Genomic DNA, 11,928 nt, shown 5'->3' with positions numbered 1-11,928 from the left:
GACCCAGGAAACTGACCAACTGGTCAGTTTCCCGGGTCCTGCAAGCGGCAAGTGGTGGGGAGACAGGAACCAGGCTGCCCCCAGGTTCCTGGCTCCCTGCCACTCTGGGGGCCGGGAAACTGACCAGCCCTGCTGGGCTAGTCAGTTTCCCAGCTTCTGCAAGCCCTGGGGAGCCTGGCTGCCATCTGGTTGCTGTCTCCCCTCAATTTGCACAAAAATTTGAGTTATGGGGGGGTTGCAGATTTGGTTCACAGGGCATATTTTGCCCGGTTCTGGGCTAAAGCAAAAGTATGTGGGACCAGAGGAGCAGATCAAGAACGGGGGCTGGGTGGGAAGGGAAGGAAAGGAGTGAAGATGGGGAGGAACGAGGGGTGCGAGGGAGAGGAGGAGTGGGGTGAAAATGAAGGGGGAATGAGGAGGAAGGACAATGGGGGACAGGAGGAGGAAGGAGAGGGAGGGAGACAGGAGCAGGAGGGATACAGGATGAGCAGAGATGGGGGAGTAGGGGCGAGGGGAGGGAGGGAGAGGAGGTGTGGGGGAGCAGTGGAAGGGGAAGGATGCGCAGAAGGGTGGGGGGAGCACGAGCTGGGGCGGGAGAGCTGTGGAGCAGCAGCGGCCGGAGGGAGCGGGAGCGGGAACCATGGCGGGCAAGGAAGTGAGGACAGCGGGGCGACAATCCCCCGCGGACAGCCCCGCGGATGCTAGGGTGGGGGCAGACCCGCGGCGGGCGCCATCTTGCGGGGGGCGGGGCCGCGGACCGCCCCTCCCCCGCCGCGTGCCCGGGCCGGCCCCGCCGCTGCCTCCGCAGTCGTCGCCGAGAGCGTGGAGGAGCTGGGGTGGTGGACCCCCTTCGAGCGCCATTTCCAGCCGCCCCGGGCTGCCATGGCAGGTGAGAAGGAGCGATCGGGCCCCGCATTGCCCTCCGGCCTCATTCTCCTCCAACCGCGGCCCCCGGCCGCTTCTCCCTCCGGCATCAGCCCGCCCTGTTGCCCCCTGCGGCATCAGCCCGGCCCTCCCCACCGCCTTCCCCCCCCCCACCATCAGCCCAGCCCCCCGGCTCCCCCGCCCCTTTGCACCCCCACCGGTGTCATCCCTGCCTCCGCCCCCCCCACCCCTTTTGTCCCCCGTTATCAGCCCTGCCTCCGTCCCCCCACCGGCTAGTCCGTCCTTCTGCTCCTCTCTTTTGCCTACCCGGCTCTTCCCCCCCCCCACCCCCACCCCCACCCCCACCCCCACCCCCACACACAATTGCCCCTCGTATTGCCTGGCTCTATCCCTCCATCTCACGCTTGTGAGGTCCCCCCACTGCCTCCCTACCTCGCTTGTCTGTCATCTGACTCGGTATCCTCCTCCCCCTGTGCTGCCTGGTTCCCCCACTAACATCCCACTCCATCTTGTGTGATATTGACCTACCTTTTTCTTTCCCTCCCCTGCACTTTTGCCTGGGAATAATTCACCTCTCCGCACCAGTGGTTCCTATTCCCTCTCTTCTTCTCCCACCCCTTTGTCACCGGCTCCTGGTTTTAACCTATCCTCCTGCCCTTTTTGTGTGTGTGTCTGGAGGTGACCTGTCTGGTATAAACCCCCCTCCCAGTCCTCTAACGCTGTGCTCAGTGTCATCCTTTTTCCATGCTCCCGCTAGGTGATAACTCCTCCATGTTCTGCCTCATAGCAAAGGGTCCCCTTTTGGCTTATTTCAGTGCCGCTTCCCTTCCTTAGCTTGGGTACCAGGAGGACAGGGAACTGATTGCGTCAGGAATAGCATGGCTTGCGCTGTCATGCTGACTGTTTAAGAGTGTGGGTATGGCACTAGCTACATGGGAAACGGATTCTTTTATCTTACAAGCGGGGAAGAGGAAAAGGTGGGCCTAAAAAGGTGTTTTATGTGATGTTTCTGGGGTTTTTTTCTCCCCTTAAATTCTCATCTTTATTTAAATCAAAGTGAGTTGCAAGATGGTAAGCTTGTAAACCAAGTAAAGAATTCGGGTTAATTCCCATAGCTCTGAAGGGGTAAGCTTTTTTTCCCCCCTCTTCTCTCTGATCCTTCACTCATGATATGCTTGGGAGTTTATTTGGAACATCTAAAAGGAATATATTTGTTCTGTAGCTTTTATCTGTGAGCTCCATGTTCCTCCTTCCGTCCCATGTATGTCTTTTTGTATGTATTTTCTTTATCTTGAAATATTTTTATTTGAAATTAGTTACATCTCACTTCTTAAAAGGCAAGCAGAGCAGTTAATGCCCAACATTGTGTACACTAGTACCATAGCTTTCTCTGCATATGCAATTTTTTTTATAAGAGATAAATACAGAGAAAGGAGGATTGAAATTTATTCCCATCCTTTCATTTTGAAACAACTGTTCTTGTTGCCTAGTCAGAGAAAATAAACTCCTACCACAGCCTTGGATCTGCTTTTGAAGGTGATTCTTTCTGTGAAAGAAGTTAATAGCCTGAAGGGACATTACAAACCTTGCAAGCAGGTTCTGGCACAAAGGGGAAGTCCTTAAGTTAGTGTAAAACAAGGTAATGAATGATCAGATGCAGTTGTTTCTATTTCACTTTTGCCACCCGTGGTCTTAACATGAGTTAGCAGGTTGAGATGAATGGTACGCTCTGCCCTAAAGTTTTCTTCAGCCTCCTTGTGTGTGGGGAAGAATATTACAAGCTGCCCTGTGTTCATTAGGATTTTAGTTCTGTGAACTCCTGTGACAAGAAAACACTCCTTTTCCCCTCTAGTGAAAATACACCCTAGGAGTTGCAGGTGCAGGTTTGTGAGTACGTTTTTTTTCCTAGCAGTGACTTGGGGGTTTGTTTTGGTTTTTGTTTTTGTTTTTTTGTTTGTTTGTTTGTTTTGCAGTAAAGAACCATGTGCCCATCTTGCATTTATTATTGATTCAAAGGTGAATTTGGGAAACGAAAAGATAATATACCAAGGGTGACAGCAATCCCTATAATTTTCCAGGAAGCTTTATGTTGTCGTGAAGAAGCAGTAAGAAGAGGCTTCCTGAGAGAGTGTGGGAGGATATAGACATTTTTAAATATCCCTTTTGTGTGTGTGTGTTTCCTGTCTTGATGGCATTAGCACTGAAACACCCCCTTCTCCTGCCTTGAAGGTAACACTGTTAGTGTTGTTTGGATGGGGACATTTTTTTTCTATATGTGTAGCTTAGCAAGAGCAGCAAACAGTTGAATTTTTTGTTTGCAGAAAATGCTAAAAATATGGGGACCCACCTCAATCTGAAGATTGAATTGAAAAGGACAATAGCTATAGAGGCTATTGATTGTAGGGTTTCAATTTGTTAATGTCTTATTTTTCATTTCAGAGGGTTATAATTAAAACAAGTCAGCTTGTCACTTTCTCTCCTTGGCTTGTCTACATGGGAAAGTCCTTGGATCCTCCCTCTCCCCCTTTTATTAATCTCCATGTGGAGGCTCTTATTCTGGTATAAGAATAGCTTTCAGCTGTGTCTACACTAGGAAATAAATTTGAATTTATTAAAGTTGACTTTATAACACAAGATTTTATAAAATAGATGGTGAGCGTCCACATGTTTAGAAAGTCCACATAGTGTGTCCCCATTACCTTTGCTAAGTGTGACTGTGTCAGCAGTGCATTGTGGGTACCTGTCCCATAGTTCGAGGTCCCCTGTTGCATTCTGGGTTTCTGTAACAGTGTGTTATGGGGAAAAAAATGCACCTCAAGTGGTTATAGGTGTCTGATGTCATAATCACAGAGTGCATTGCCCTCATTCTCCGCTCCCATTGAAAAGAACCTGCCAAATGCATTTTTGCACCACTTTTCCATAGCCTGCCCTGGCACACGCTGTTTCAAGGCCATTGGGCCAGTCCTGAAAAATGTAAAATGCAGAAACAAAAATCTGAAAAGTTTCAATTTGGAGCTATTGAAAAGCTGTTTTTAGGTACTGTTGAAATTCTTTATTTTGATAGTGTTATTTTGATTCATTTCGTTTTGACCTGGCAGCCACGTGCTGTGGGAGGCCAAGCTGGAGAGCCCAGCAGCTGCATGTTGCAGGGAGCTGAGTCAGAGACCAGCTGGTTTCTGCTTCCTGTTTTCTACTTCCTACTCACCTGGAGAGCAGCGGAGGTGAAAGCAATGTTCCGAACAGACACATTGGGGGCACTGTGAGATACTTCGGAAGTCTAATATAATCAAATTAAATAAAGCTGTGTCTATGCTGGCATTAAGTCGACCTTGTAAATTTGAATTTGACATTGCTTCTAATGAAAAAGATGGAGCAGAAAGTTGAACTTAGGACCCCTTAAAATCGACCTAGTGATATTTATAGTGAAGACAGGTACATTATAAAATCAAACTCCCTTAAAATCAACTTTATGCTGTGGTGTCAAACCATTTTTTTAATAGCATGGATTCCTCAACAAATAGTGTATAACCTACCATAATTTAATTTGAGACAATATTAACTTTTTAGGCCTTATCTGGTTAGGGGAAATTGATTTGAATTTGATGTTCCAGAATTGCTCCCTGCATGGACGTTCTGTTTTAGAATAAAAGTCACTTTATATTCTTGACCTTTGTTCCAGAAGTGTCTACACAAGAAGCTATTATGGTGGAGCATATTCTGCAATAGCTGTTCTGGTCAATTTCACTCATATAAACAAGATTCTTTTTACTCTTTTCTATAGACAAGGCCTTAGACAGACAATACTCTTACTGGGGAGCCATTTTTAAGGGTTTTTTTTCCCCCAAAACTAATTTTCTTAGGCATTGAATTTTAATTCAAGCTGGAGGTGCTATGGAGAACAATGTCCAAAAGATTCTCAGGTATTCTAGGGCATGACATATAAATTAAATTGAGGGTTTAACATGAACGAGAGTGTGGGATGTTGGAACTGTTTGGAGAAATTTGAATAGATGGCCAAAATATGTCCATGCATATGTGAAACAGTTATTACTATCCAGTGCTTTCCTGACTATATTTATGAAGCGAGAACACTAAGGAAACATTATGGCAATAATAAAACACGTTTCATTTTTACTTAGAATCTGCAAGAAGAGGAGACTGACAGTCGGGTTATATAAGGGGATGTGCATCATGATGTACAGAAGGTAGGAATAAATTAATTGAAAGCAAAATCTGCTTGCTGAGTTTTGTTACATTTAAAATGTTTTGCTTGTAAGCTTTCACTTGTTCCTTTTTCCTCTAGCCCATACTACTGCTCTCATTATTGTGGAGCATGTTTCCATTAGAAACTGTTTTCTGTGCGTGCCGAAGATAACTCCAGTTTGTAAGTTGGAAACAAATCTGATGGTAGTCAGCTCCTTTAAGATGGTAGAAGGCAAAAAATAAGGTGTAGGCTTTCTCTACTTTTTCAAGTACCATAGTTTATTTAGCATTTATCTTGACTTCAAGATGCTGTCCAAAAAAAAAAATTCACCACTTACTATGAAGGAAATAAATCCGTATTAGCAACTCTTAGCTATATTTCATAGAATGCTAGGACTGGAAGGGACCTTGAGAGGTCCTCATGTCCAGCCCCCTGCCCTCATTGGCAGGACCAAGTACTGTCTAGACCATCCCTGATAGACACTTATCTAACCTGTTCTTAAATGTCTCCAGAGATGGAGATTCCACAATCTCCATAGGCAATTTGTTCCAGTGTTTGACCACCCTGACAGTTAGGAACTTTTTCCTAATGTCCAACCTAAACCTCCCTTGCTGCAGTTTAAGCCCATTGCTTCTTGCTCTATCCTCAGAGGCCAAGAAGAACAAGTTTTCTCCCTCCTCCTTACGACACCCTTTTAGATACTTGAAAACTGCTATCATGTCCCCCCTTAATCTTCTTTTTTCTAAACTAAACAAGCCCAGTTCTTTCAGCCTTTCTTCATAGCCCATGTTCTCTGGACCTTTGATCATTCTTGCTGCTCTTTTCTGGACCGTTTCCAATTTCTCCACATCTTTCTTGAAATGCGGTGCCCAGAACTGGACGCAATACTCCAACTGGGGCCCAACCAGCACAGAGTAGAGCGGAAGAATGGCTTCTCGTATCTTGTTCACAACACACCTGTTAATGCATTCCAGAATCATGTTTGCTGTTGACGCATATTTAACTTGTGGTTCACTATAACCCCTAGATCCCTTTCTGCCATACTTCTTCCTAGACAGTTGCCCCCCATTCTGTATGTGTGAAACTGATTGCTCCTTCCTAAGTGGAGCACTTTGCATTTGTCTTTATTAAACTTCATCCTGTTTACTACAGACCATTTCTCCAATTTGTCCAGATCATTTTGAATTTTGACCATGTCCTCCAAAGCAGTTGCAACCCTTCCTAGCTTGATATCGTCTGCAAACTTAATAAGCGTACTGTCTATGCTAATATCTAAATCGTTGATGAAGATATTGAACAGAACTGGTCCCAATACAGACCCTTGCAGAACCCCACTTGCAATACCTTCTCAGCAGGATTGAGAACCACTAATAACTACTCTCTGAGTACCGTTATCCAGCCAGTTTTGCACCCACCTTACAGTAGCCCCATCTAAGCTGTATTTGCCTAGTTTATTGATAAGAATATCATGCGAGACCGTATCAAATGCCTTACTAAAATCTAGGTATACCACATCCACTGCTTCTCCCTTAACCGCAAGGCTCATTATCCTATCAAAGAAAGCTATCAGATTGGTTTGACGTGATTTGTTCTTTGCAAATCCATGCTGGCTGTTCTCTGTCAGCTTACCACCTTCCAAGTGTTTGCAGATGATTTCCTTAGTTTCTTGTTCCATTATCTTTCCTGGCACAGAAGTTAAACTGACCAGTCTGTAGTGTCATGTTGTGTTCTTATTCCCCTTTTTATAGATGGGCACTATATTTGCCTTTTTCCAGTCTTCTGGAATCTCTCCTGTCTCCCATGATTTTCCAAAGATGATAGCTATTTGTTTTGTTGAAAGCAAAAATAAACCCTTGGAAAGGGACCAGGATTTGAAATCTCACTTTTAGGTTAGAAGTATAATTGTATTGTATCACAGTGGAATTCCCACCTGAAGCACTCAGTTGTGCTGGGTGCAAAGCTGTGACTGGTCTTCGTTTCTGGTGCTTCTTTGCAGACAGTCTGTCTCTCAATGGATATTCTGTAACTTGGTCCTTCAGCCAAGTCACAAAGTTCAGGTTTTTTTTGTGGCAACAGAATTTTCCAGCTGAAAATTTACAAAACACCCCCATACAAGTGTGCCTTTTGCTCTCCTCTTGGGCTATTCCAGAGCCTGCCTGTGGGGACAGCCTTCACTCCCACATTTGGGCTCTATATTTGTTCTGTGGGGCTTCAATTCTGTTTCCTTAGTGGCTGGTAATTCAGCATAATGGATAGCTCGAATAGGAGAGGCAGACCCCACAGAGAAAGGGTGGATGATATAATCGATTGATGCAGAGCTAGTCTACAGAAACTAAGCCACTCTGCACTGGACAGGGAACAATGGAAAGGAATAGTGAGACACCAGCAGGCTCTGAGCCCATGGTTATTGATGGTGATGTTGAGTGGATGGTAAGGGAATCCAGGTCCACACTCTGTTCTAGATTCCTGCCCGGGGACCTCTACCGTGATGTCCAACCAGTTTTGTAGCAAACTAGCCACATTAGTCTGAAAGTATATTTATTGTTCAAGCTAGCTAGCAACACTAAACCAGCCAAATAAGCCCTAGTGCCTAGCATTTTGGATACCACAGCTAAAGTATCTAGTTATGTTCCTTTTCCATGAAGGAGATACATGGTGCATGTCAGTGCCTCATTAGCTTGCTTCGAATTGCCTCATTACCATGGCCCCTCTGATGGGACCATGATAGTGTAGCAGCAGCCTTTCTGCACTAGTGGTGTTTGGATCCGGGCTTTGATGTCAGAGTGCTGGAGAAAATAAGCTCTCTGAATGACCACAGGGTTGTTAAAGGGGCATGAAGGAAGAGTGGCCCTGTTAGATTTGCATTTGATGAGGTGTAAAAAGTAATACATCATTTAATTGTGTTCTTGTATTAGTCTCTTGGGCTCTGTGAGTGAAAAATAATCACCGAAATAGTTTTTCTTGAGTGCAATTACTAACCATATTTTAGATATAAAGGAATGTTATCTGCCTGGTGATTAAGGGAATTCAGGTCTGATTTGTATAACATCCTGCTAACATTAACAATATGTTTGTTTTTTAGATTAAAACTGTTCAAAGTGCAGAGTCAAACTGGCATAAAAACTGAAGGAAAAGTTGGTATTTTTTTTCCCTGGATTGCGTTTTAAATCTAACACTGTACATAAGGCTGATTTCAAATATTCTGAGCTTCCCTGAAATTAGCAGCAATTATTTTTAAGCCAGCTACCTGATTGTGAGAGTCATTTCAAGAGGACTGGATAAAACATTTGGAAAATGTATCGAAGAGAGCAAGTCTGTATTGTCAGGTGAATGGGCAGGTTGATTTAATAGGTTGCTTCCATATCTAATTTCCAATTCTGTGTACTTGCAGTCCTAAATAAGATTCTTATGCCTAGATGCGGTTTGTAAGCTTGAGCCACATTTAGCACCTTAGACTGTACTAGCACATTTTCGTTATGGCTGCTCCTTGTTGTTTTTTCTAGTGTAAACAGGCTGCCCCCATATTTGAAGCACCATGCTCACTAGAGCAGAGTTACATGATGATAGATGATGTGGCTGTTAATATGCTGGCACTCATTTGACACCAGGGCTGTCAACATTGGTAACACCAGTGGAGCTGAACTGGTATTTGCCATGGCGAAAAGTCTTTGAAAGGAGCTTGATTTGTGTAGGTGTAAAGTTACACTTGCAGTGTACTGTAAATATATACTATACTCCTTTTGAGAGATCCCATCTGTGATCATTTTACTTTTTTTCGCTACCTTTTTATCTGTGTGTGTGTGTGTGTGTGTGTGTGTGTGTGTGTGAGAGAGAGAGATTAATTTAGCATTATCAATCAGAATAATACTCTGGACTTTTAAGCATACATTTCAAAGTTTTTCTGTTTTATGTCACTGATTATTTCTTATATTGCAAGATTGAGTTAATTTACAATCTTGATGGCTTCTTATGGCTTTGTCTCTTGTCATGCTATGAAGCTATTACTCACTTGTAATTCGTAATAAAATGCTGCATTACAAAAATAGCAACACTCTCGTTTCTCTGGCAAATGTTAAATAAAATTAAAATGTCATGAAGTCAAATAGCAGATGAGAGCATTGTGATATGATTTGAACGTGCTGTGGCTTTCACCTTTCTTGTGAGAAGGCATGTCTGTTTTGTGTTATTGGAATCTTGGAATCCCTATTAGGTTGCTAGTTACAGAGGATAAATGAGGCAGAAATGGAGAAACTGGTACTTTTTATAGAGATTCTAGTATCTGATTAGGCTCTACTTAACTGAGGCAACATGCTTCTCTCTGCAGACTGTTACAGACAGTGGGACCAGACAAAGACTTTATGATACTGTACCAAGCTCTGCCTCAAAGTCCCAGGCCATTTGAGGACTGGTTTCTTGAAATGTCTTTTGAACCAAGAAAACCCTAGTTATTTGAAGGGGAAAAGAAAGTTGTTGCATTTTTTTTTTTCTGAAGCCAGAATGAGTTATTTTGGGAGGCAAGTTGCATGTCTCTCATTCAAGGACCAGCTGAATGACCAGAACTTCAGATGACAAGCTGAAAAGACAAATTTTTGACTTTTTCTCTTGGCTAGGCTCTGGAGAAACCACAGCACAACCTGTGAGGTATTTGCAATACTTACTTACCACAGCAGTTTACATCTGAGCAGGGTCAGTGCTTGCCGTGTTATGTCAGCACTGAATGCTAGGTTAGAAAGTGCACCAAAAGATGATTTGCCGTTGCTTCCAAGCACAGAGGAGAACAAATGCTGTATGGGAGGCTGATGACATGTACCCAGAACCACCCACTGCAGTGCTCTGGTCCCATCAGGCACTGAGAGCATAACCTATGATGCAAAGGAGTGGCAGGAACTGTGGGGTGGCTACCCATGGTGCATCCCTGTTAGTGTTGAAGGCAGCCATGCTACTGGGGATGCACTGCATTAACTTCATGTGCCCAATAAGGACAGGCACTTTTGACTTTGTAAATTCAGGTTGACCTTAAAAAATTCTGCCTATTCTCCTTGTGTAGACATAATCTTAACAACGCCAATGTAAATTTTAAATGTTGACCAGTCCTGTGACTCAATGAAACCAAGCAATACTAGCTCTAGCAATTAAACAATTTTAATTATAATTTCAGAGGAACTTAGTGATGATTGTCAGCAGTGGGTTTGTTTCCTACTGTTAGATGAGGCTAAGACCATGTAATTGTCTGAATCCTTGGGACTTTGTTATTTTTAGGAAGATTTTTTTTAACTCAGCTTTCGTATACCAGTTAATGAATGTGTTCGTAGTCCATTCAGTACTTTCTCAATATGCTCAGTCTTTGTCCTTAGAACAATGCAGCCGATACGTTAAGTATAATTACCATTTTTATTCTGGAAGCTATTGTGACAACCAATGATTTGTTGAATGGCAAGTTATAGATTGGTTGTGGAGATATTGTCATGTGTGGGTATCTTTAAAAAGAGGATAGCTACACTGATCTTGTCTTGCCTTAATTATTCAAATGGGAGGTTGTCTGAAGGGAGATGGTATAAGAAAGGGGTAGTACTCCAAATAGCAAATAGCAGTGAAAGTATTATTGCATTTTTGGGTAGGTCTATGATTAGTATAGCTGGAGTTGACATACCATAAGCCAAATTTCTGCAGCATCCCCACAGCGGAAGGTTGACGTGAGAAACTCTCCCATTGACTTCCCTTACTTCTTGCAACCCTGTACCGCAGTCAACAGGAGAGCGATATGCTGTCAGTTTAACATGTCCCTACTCGACCTACTAAATCGACTCCCAGGAAATGGATTTCTGGTGGACTGATCTCTGGTTAATTGTAGACAAGCCCTAAGAAAAGGTTCAAGGTGTATTGATATTGAGTAATGTCAATTAAGTGAGATGAACTGATATTTATCATTATGAATGTAACTCTAGTAATTTAAAATAAGCCAAACCAAATTATGTAGAGAAACGTAACAAAAGCCTTTTAACTTTAAACCAAGATAAAAGGATACGTTGCTAGTCTGTCAAAAGGTTAAAAAAGGCAAAAAAAAAAATATTCAATTAACCAATTTGAATACATGGCTTAAAATAAGATCTTAAAAGCACAGTCTTGTAAAACTTTGAAACAGTTTATTTTTTACTGAAGATGGTACAATTATCCTTGTTTCATTTCTGTTCTCGTTTACATTGGGTGGAGAAGAATTGGGATAAGGTTCTTTAAATGTAAATTACTGCACCGTGTTGTACTTATGTATATCATAAATCTTTTCTTACCTAAAGGCTTTAATCCATACTGTAGAAAAATTTCAAACCCGTTGTGGTAAATCACATCTTGCTGTTTTCAGGTTGATCATTTTACTTGTTACCTAGACTAAATATCAGTTTTGTTCAAGCAAGATCTCCTTACTTCTCATGTACTCTTCCTTTTCCGCTTTGTTCCTGCAGTGAAGTAGCAGTGATATATATGTAATGTGCTAATTTCCAAGGCAGCAAACTAGCTTCACAAACAAAAGTGAGGAGGTGAAACTAGATGATTGAATAATGGCTTTTAATGAAAAAGACCTGAAACAATAGCAAGAGGAATGATGAGCAAGGCTGGTTGAACATGTGCCAGTTATAAACAATCTTTTCAAACTTGTTCTTTTGTGAAAGTGACAAGCTACTACAGTAAACTCTTTCATATCTGGCATTCTATCATCCAGAACTCTCAAATAATTGGCATTTTAACCTTAAGTAAATTTTAGTTGCATTTTCCGTAAGTACAGCATAGTGAAAGTAAATACAGTATCAGTTTACAGTGTAGAATGCTACTGTTGTTGATAACTA

General features: G+C 42.7%; 1 protein-coding gene across 1 annotated transcript in view; it reads left to right on the top strand.

Annotated features, from left to right (window-relative positions):
* Positions 1–812: 812 nt before the first annotated feature.
* Positions 813–11,928, top strand: part of SLC23A2 (solute carrier family 23 member 2) — a 75,567-nt gene continuing 64,451 nt past the window's right edge. Inside the window, exons 1-2 of the mRNA XM_074981778.1 lie at positions 813–889; positions 5,025–5,090. The gene's annotated coding sequence lies outside the window, so the exon portion shown is untranslated. The remainder of the gene's footprint in view (positions 890–5,024; positions 5,091–11,928) is intronic.

This window comes from Carettochelys insculpta, chromosome 31, assembly GCF_033958435.1.
Source record: "Carettochelys insculpta isolate YL-2023 chromosome 31, ASM3395843v1, whole genome shotgun sequence".
NCBI classification, from domain to species: Eukaryota; Metazoa; Chordata; order Testudines; family Carettochelyidae; genus Carettochelys; species Carettochelys insculpta.
This window is presented reverse-complemented; position numbering and strand designations above follow the sequence as displayed.